The sequence below is a fragment of the Peromyscus eremicus genome, chromosome 4 (genome assembly GCF_949786415.1).
Source record: "Peromyscus eremicus chromosome 4, PerEre_H2_v1, whole genome shotgun sequence".
NCBI classification, from domain to species: Eukaryota; Metazoa; Chordata; class Mammalia; order Rodentia; family Cricetidae; genus Peromyscus; species Peromyscus eremicus.
In genome coordinates, this window is record NC_081419.1 from 71,884,048 (window position 1) to 71,892,478 (window position 8,431).

General features: G+C 39.2%; 1 long non-coding RNA gene across 1 annotated transcript in view; it reads left to right on the forward strand.

The window, feature by feature from the left end:
- Nucleotides 1-5,275, forward strand: part of LOC131908396 (uncharacterized) — a 43,160-nt gene extending 37,885 nt beyond the window's left edge. Inside the window, exon 2 of the long non-coding RNA XR_009378579.1 lies at nt 4,025-5,275. This is a non-coding gene — a long non-coding RNA (uncharacterized LOC131908396). The remainder of the gene's footprint in view (nt 1-4,024) is intronic.
- Nucleotides 5,276-8,431: the final 3,156 nt, after the last annotated feature.

Consider the following 8,431-nt stretch of genomic DNA (forward strand, 5'->3'; position numbering starts at 1 on the left):
ATCAGGCTTTGCTGAGTCTAAAGTGTGAGGGGAGCAGAAATCTTGCTTTACCTGAACCTCAAGAATAGACTCAATTACCTCACACAGCTGAGAATCTTAATAGGATGTTCACCAGGTATGGTTGAATGACTCAAGAGAACCTAGTCAGTGTCACACAAGTTGGAATCCCTTCACCTCTGCTCCTCTCAATTTGAACCCAGGGCACCTTCTTTCTGCTTTCCTGACTTGTCTAAGAGTAAGATAGCCATCAGCATCTGGCAGCTGTTTGAAATATCAGTTATTTTAGTAGAAGGGGGCTTCACTTCTAAAAAATGTTCTCAAAAGCCAGAGATTGAATGCCATTCCATAATGTATGTTTGTGAGATAAAATTACACACACACACACACACACACACACACACACACACACACACACACACATGTATTAGCTTAATCAGGCAGTCATGTTACAATTATGGTCAAAATCAGTGGTCAAAATCAGGCCTGAGATAGGGAGAAGCTCAATACAGAGACATGGGAACACTCTTGCTGCATAAAGGAAAACAACAACAATAAATGTCCCCACATGCACTATTCCTAGGTCAGTGGAGTGATGGACTTGAATGGACCAGTGAGTCAGTACCAGTGAAAACTATTTCTAGGGAAAACAGCATTGTCTAGGTTATGCTTATTGTTAAATGCTCATCTCCCTCATCACAGCCAACCACAGGACCATATTCACTTCTGTTAGTGAAAAATCAGACTTTCTTAAAATAGCTGGATTGGGAAATCATTTTGCTATACAGAAAATATTGTTGCTGTGATAATTGTGGCAATAGAAGCCTATTGGAAAAGAGTCAAGAAGTGGATAAGACACAGTAACAGCCATTTCTGCTGTTACAGAAAAGGAGGGTGTGAGTGTTTGCATTGTAATTTCTTCTCAGCACATTCTCTCTCTCCTCTCTCCTCTCTTCTCTCTCTCTCTCTCCCTCCCTCCCTCCCTTCCTCCCTCCCTCACTCACTCTCTCTCCCTCTCCCCCTTCCTCCTTCTCTCCCTCTTTCTACCCCCCATCTCAATCTCTCTCCAGGAAAAATCATCATTTACTTGAAACTGATAAAAAAAAAATCGTCTACTGAACAGAAATAAAAATACTTTCTGAATTTTCACCTAAATGGTATGTGTCAGATTGTACTGACTCACATGTGAAAGAAAAATTGTGACATTACTCATCCTGCTTTAAAACTCTTTCAGTTGTCTGCGTGATCCATGCTGATCAGCTGCACCGACCCTTTGTGCTCTGCTGCACACTGGCAGGAGCATCTCTGCCAGCTTTGCCAACGGCCTGGCTGTGTTCAGTCTAATGTCCTAATTTTATTTTCCTCACTCCTCTCTCTTGCTGTTTTTCTTTCTCTTTCTCTTTAATGTTTGAAAAGTACAATGGAATTGTCTTCTCAGCATGTGGATATCTGCATGTGTTAAAATTGCATTTTCTATTTTAAACTCTCTTTTTAATTTAAGAGGTCTTGTCCAAACAAGCAATCTCTGTCCCCCACTCTACCCCCCTGTAGAAAGTGGACTATGCAAGCTTGATCTTGCATAGGCAAACTGCCAACTTGCAGGGGATAGAAACAGATAACAATTAAGTACACAAACAAAAACAGGGAAAGAAATAAAATACCTAAAGGTCTGCCTGATTCAACGGGCCTTAAAAACCACTCAGACTTGTTAGGAGAATAACAGTACATAATAATAACAGCAAGGTCATAGAGAGACACAAGGAGGAATTTCTTATCTAGGTATTATTATTCTAAGTGTTAACCCCTTCCACTCCAGTTTCCTGGAAGATATCAAGATGAAATAATCGCAGTTACTCTTACCCATATACTTACTTCTATACTGTATATTGCAAAATCAGGCACATAGCACATATTTATTGAGAACTTTTGAAAATAGTTCACTAAGTGAATATGTGTGTATCCCAGCTCAGCATCTAAGTATTTAAGGAGCATATTATGATGTGCACACAATACTTGTTGTGTTTCCTTTGAACAAATGTTTAACAAAGTTCTGTGTGGTAAAGGCTTGCTTTCCAGTGTGACACTATGAGGAGACTGCAAAACCATTAAGAGGTGGTCCCTGCTGGGAGGTCTTTAGGTCAATGATTGGCTGTTCTGTATCTCCTCCTCTTCATGGTCTTCTTCTTCCCTCTACTCCTCTTCCTCCACTTTCTCCTCTGTAACAATGCACAATGTCACAATTGTACAAAAGTCCAACTTCATAAATAAATACGATTGTGCTTACTGATATGAACATGAGTGAGGGGGTACTTATCAAAGAACAAGGATGATTCCAAAGCAAATCCATTATCAAAAAGCTCATCCCAATACTGGTGATGACTCACTAAAGCTGCAGCCCCCAAACTCTGCACAGCTTGCAAGCATCTCTACTGTCCAAGAACGTCTTCTCTGCAACTACATGTTCAGTCTCCTCTTTTTGCTGTTGTTTACCTTTTTGCACTGTAGGAGAGAGGCCCTGAAGAATCTTCCAAGTTTGTTTTTTTCCCCAAACACAGTGACTTTTTACTGACCCGCTGAGCTGTCTGTCTCCTGACCTGAAGCTCTCTCCTGGAAATAATGTTTCAATCCCAAACAAACTAGAATACTACACTGCCAGCCATGTTCAGTGTACTTGCTGGTTGTTAAAACAGTACAAAGGGTGTAGACTCTTGGATTCAAGGCCCTTGCTTTGATGCCGGACCCCAAGGTCTCTCTGAAAGGCTACTATAACTTTAAAGTTACAAGAGATAGTGGATACAGTGTTAAAGTCACACGGCTCTTCATCTTCTTCCTCTGTTCTGTCTTGTGTCCATCAGTCCTCATAAGTCTCGACTGATGAATATTCTCAGTACACATTTACCATTTTGGGAAATCCCAGTCTAAGCCAGGCATGCAGAACAGCCACTGAATAAAAGTATGATGTTGTGGAGAGTTACCAGAGACAGTAGTGATTGTTCTACAGAGACAGAGAAATAGAGAGGTGGAATCCTTGTTCTTTTATGCTAATGTGTGAAGCAGTGGTCTTTGACACTAGGATCCCAAACTTAATGCTCTACAAGTTACACAACAGCCAATTTATCTAAAAGGTGTAGACCTGTGGCATAAAGTGATTCCGCCCCAAATGCTGCTGGCTCACAAAAAGTAGGCCCAGTGATTTTATTGGTCTTTTTTCTTTTCCTCATGTTATACAGTGTATAATAAGGGAATGTGTGGTCGTCAGTGCCTGAATGCCATTGTCAGTAATAGAAACGCCTTCTGGGGGAAGTCGATTGGTGCCGTGACTAGAATATAGAAGCAAACTTGAAATAGTTTCATTTCTGTTTTGGAATTGCTTTTAAAGCAGAGGCAACGAAAGGAAGGAAGGAAGGAAGGAAGGAAGGAAGGAAGGAAGGAAGGAAGGAAGGAGAGAGGGAGGGAGGGAGGGAGGAAGAGAGGGAGGGAGGAAGGAAGAGAGGGAGGGAGGGAGGAAGAAAGGGAGGGAGGGAGGAAGGAAGGAAGGGCCTCCTACATGCAAACACAGAACTCTCTGGCTGATGTGTAAGCAGTGTCACCATAATCTGGCCATATTGTCCTCTTCAGTGACTCTTAATGAGCCTTATATTTTTGTTACTGTAAAGTCAGCTATTGCTTGAGTGAAAATAAAAGCAAATGTACAAAAGAAAAAAAAAAAGATGTGCCACCAAGGTAGTATATGCCTAACATAGTCATTTTCTCCTACCAATAATTACAGACCAATAAAACAAAACACAAAAAAAGAGTAAATTACTGAAAATGAATAGGAGAGGGAAGAATTGTGAAAAGGAATGACCTTCCTTTTGTATTTGTGTGTGTGTGTGTGTGTGTGTGTGTGTGTAGGATCCACAGCTTATCTGTGACAATAGTGGATTGAAAAGACTAGTAAAACTCAATTTGTTGTTGTTGTTGAGTTTTTTTTCATTTGTTTTCATTGTCTTTGCTTGCTTGTTTTTCTCTAAATCCTCACAAAAAGAATCTTTCAACGATGAAGAATGAGGGCAAATATCAGAGAGAAGACATCTGGGGGATGACATCCTGATATAAACCTGCACAGATCTTGAATGCATTGTGAACCATTAAGATAGACACCAAGTAGCAGAGAAAAGGTTGGAAAGCAAAGCCCTCCTGGACATATCACCTGCAGGTGATTTATAGGACTAAAAGCTTCAATCAAGCTCTGTTGATCATTTGCCAAAAAGAAGAACAGAAGTTCTACAGAGATCTTTAATAAGGCCTTGTATGTTTTTGACATAATTGAAGGTTTTATATGTATACCATAATCAAATTTGGTTTCATGTGCAAAGCACCAGAAAAACATGTCATATTCTTACGTGAAAAGACTGTTATTAGATGCTACCTATGAGGTGACCCAGATATTGGACTGGCAAACTAAACAATAACTGTATTCAGCTATCACAACTGTACGCTGTGACTTAACTGTAAACACCAAAGAAACAAGTGGAGGATTTCAGAAAAAAAAAGAGAAATCATAAAAATAACAAGATGAAAATTCTGGGGTTAAAAACATTACATCTGTGTAATGTGCCTGCGACATGCACTGCTTTATATACATGAAAACGCTATCCACTGCACAAAGTAATGGATGCAGGAAAATATTTGAAGAAACGGTCACTTAACACCTCTGAAATTTAGTAGAGGTCATATTTATAGACTTAAATACCTGTGAGACTGGCCCCCTTCAAGAAAAGTGAAAAAGTGAAAATCTTACATAAGCATCGTGCCAAAACTGAATATAACCAAAGCTAAAACAAAACAAAACAAAACACCTCACCAAAAATAACAACAAAAACAAAACAATCTTAAAAGCAGCTGGAGAAAATAGAGATGTTCAGTAGAGGATTAAAAGAGTTGTTTTCTACTCCTCACCAGAGCAATCTAGGTCATAAGACAGGAGAACAATAGATTTAAAGAGCTGAAAGAAAAGCCAACTGTGACTACTGTGGACATTGAAAATCACCTTCGCGACAGAAGATGAAATAGAAATGTTCATAGATGAGGAAGAACTCACAATCTGTCACCAGTAAATCTGTTCCGAAGGAAATGTAAGTCAACGACGAAGTCCCACAGCCAGTGGAAAATGAGTCTGACCATAAACAGTAGCTTAGCAATGAAGAAACAGTAAAAATATTAAATGTCAGAGTTAACTCAAAAGACATTTGTTCCTTCCCTGCATTCTCTAAACATAAATAAATAGTTAATGTTTCATATTTGTGTGTGTGTGTGTGTGTGTGTGTGTGTGTGTGTGTGTGTAGACATCAGTGGAGTTCAGAGGACAATTTCTAGTATTTGGTTCTCTCTTTCCACCAGCTACTGAACTCTGGAGAGCAGGACAGAGGTAAGCATTTTCACCATGCTTAGCCCTATTGATGGTGTGCAAGCGATATTGAAAGCACAGATATTGAACACATAAGAGATTGTGAATGTGTGTGCGTGTGTGTGGTCATGCTGTGGAGAATGAGCAAAAGGAACCAAATGACCATGATACTTGTATTTTACTTGATATATTCAAATGTTACCTTTTATAAAGTTTTAGGGGAGAGTTATAAACATTGTTGCATCTGGAGCAACCACAGAAATTTCCTAATAGAATTAAACTTAAACAAATAGAATAAAATTAAATAAAAAGTACAAACAAAATTGTGGGAAATGTAATATTCACAAGAAACACAAAACTGACCCAAACCTCAGAAAACTAGGGAGAGATGAAAACATTTGAGGTCTAGGGAATTAGCTCACAATTAAAACAACTGTCTCTTAAGTTCAAAGTCCTGGATTTGAACCTATGTATCACAAAAATCACTCCTTAGCAATTTAAGCATTATCCACATAAGCATGCTGGGTGAAGACTAGGTCCATTTGGTTATAGTTTCAGGTCTGAGGTATCTCAAAACATTAACATCCACCAAATAAAAAAAATTATATAGATCCACATAAAAACTATGATTCTTTCTTAGTGAGTTCTTAGACGTATAAATAGAAAACATTAGTAAACCGTGTAGTCACGCTTACTCTTCGTCATCAGCTTGAGAGACTATAGTGTCACTTAGGAGACAAACTTCTGACAAGTTTGTGGAGGTGTTTCCAGAAAAGTTTAAGTAAAGAGGTAGCCCCCACCCTTAATGTGGGCAGCACCATTCCACAAGCTGGAGATTCATCCCTACAGGGCCTCAGAATACATAAAAGAAGAAAAAAGAAAAGAAAACAAAAAGCCAGTTAAGTATCAGTTTAGGCAGCCTCATGCTCCCATTACCACAGAGAGTGCCATTTTTTCCACACCTTTCCCTCTATGAGGAACTTAAACTGCCAGTCAAAGCATAACTTTCTTTCCTTAGATTGCTGTGTCATATATCGTTTCATTAGAATAAAAAAAAAGTAGCAATATAAGAAATTGGTCCATAAGATCCAGGTTCTTGTGATAAAATTGACCAGGAGTCTCTTAGGCCTTGGGAACTGATTGGAAGAGAAGTGTGGAAGAGATTAGAGCTACAGGGTAGAGGAACTCCAGAATGTTGTAAGCATAGTTCAAAGGGACACTGGAAGCTCAGAAACCCACAAAGTCTATAGACATGCAGACAGTGGAGGCCCAGCTCATGAGGACTAACAGGGACCCCATTGGGAACTGAGTGAATGGCTATTCACATTAGCTTCGGCACTTAACCTTACTGTCTACTTAGGCCCTGAAAATTTGAGTACAAAAGTAATGTACCAAGTAGTTTGTTAGAGTGCATTTTAACATGGGTTACCATCCAGGTTGTGGCATGGTTACATCTCATGGTTCTTAGGTAGATCCACCATGGCAGACAACTAAAGGAAGAGAAATAGGCAGCTTGGTGAAGAAAGAAATCTGAGTGAGTTTGGAATCGGAGAGAAGGAAGGTGATGGAAAAGCAGCTGTACTTCCTAAAGAGATGAACTCCATTAAAGAGAAACTAGTGCTCTATATATAGACAACTGGAAAGCTTCCCTGAGGGCAGGATCCCACTCACTGATGACTGTAAACTCCGAAAAGCAAAATCTGAAAGAAGATAGTCTGAATATAGAGAAAGGTACTCATGTGAATCCCTAGGGAGCAGAATGGCTTAGAGAATTTTTTTTTCTGGTCAGTGAGGTAAATTCACAGAAGTTACTACCACTGTGGTGGAAGTGGGGCACGGTATGTCTTGAGCTTGAAGGTAACCTTAGTACCATCATACACATGACACGACGTTTTAGGCATTCAAACATTCGACTGTAATGGAGCTATGGCAGAGTGCATGAATGTTCCAGAAGCTCCTGATGTCAAACAGTATGCCGCAGGATGGAATTCCATGCTCGATGACCTGAGGAGGACATTGCATGAAGGTGTGAAGGTGCAGCCTAAAAGGTATAACAGAGAACCTCAGGCTTTTGGAGACACTAGAACTGTGGCATTGCCCATCAGTGGAACTGCAGGCATAAGAAAGAGCTGGTCTAGGAGAGTATTTGTGTGTGGTAAAGGGACTGATGCTACTAGAGTTTGTTGGAATCCACGATGCTGCCAAGAGTCTCAGCTGCTGAACAAAGAGCTGAGGTCTGTGCTGTCTACCTTGTGGGGTTTCAGTCATAATTTGGCCCTTTTTTTTTCTTGTTATACTCACATTCCTTCCTTTTGGAACAGGAATGATAGCTTTCCGCAAATATTGCATATTGGAAATGCATAACTTGTTTTCTGATTTTATATGGGCTCCTGGATAAAAGATTGCCTTGACTCTCTGAAGAGACTTTTAGGCTTTTGAACAGTGTGAAGACTGTTGAAGACTATGGGAACTATTGTAGATGTATTAAATATATTTTTTTATCATGACACAAACATGAGACTTTAAGGGATAGAGTATATTGTTCTAGATTAGAGGGATTATACTTATAAATCAAATTAACAAGATGTGGATTTGTAATGAGTAATCTTATCAATATGACTGGCTTGAGAATCAACTTTTCGGTAAATTCTGTTATGATTCCCACATCCTATAATGAGCACAGTGGGTCATACAGTGGAAAATATCTTGGCCAAATTTACATTGGTTATTGGAATTAAGATCTGGAAAGAGAAGGCAAAAGTTTAAAGTCTCACAAAGCCACACATCATCCACATTCTCGGGTGTCAGTCAACACTGATACAATATGCACTGATTTCAGTCTTTTCTGCTTATTTCACAATGATTTTCTAATAGACTAGAACTTAGTAAATATCTGATGGACAAATAAAAGAAAACAATAAATATGTAAAGAAGTATGGAGTGAAAAAAATCAAAATAAAATTCCCCTCTTTTATGTTCCCAAGTAGATACATTATTCCTCACTTCTCAGGATACCAGAGACACATCACACAAAGCATATTTATT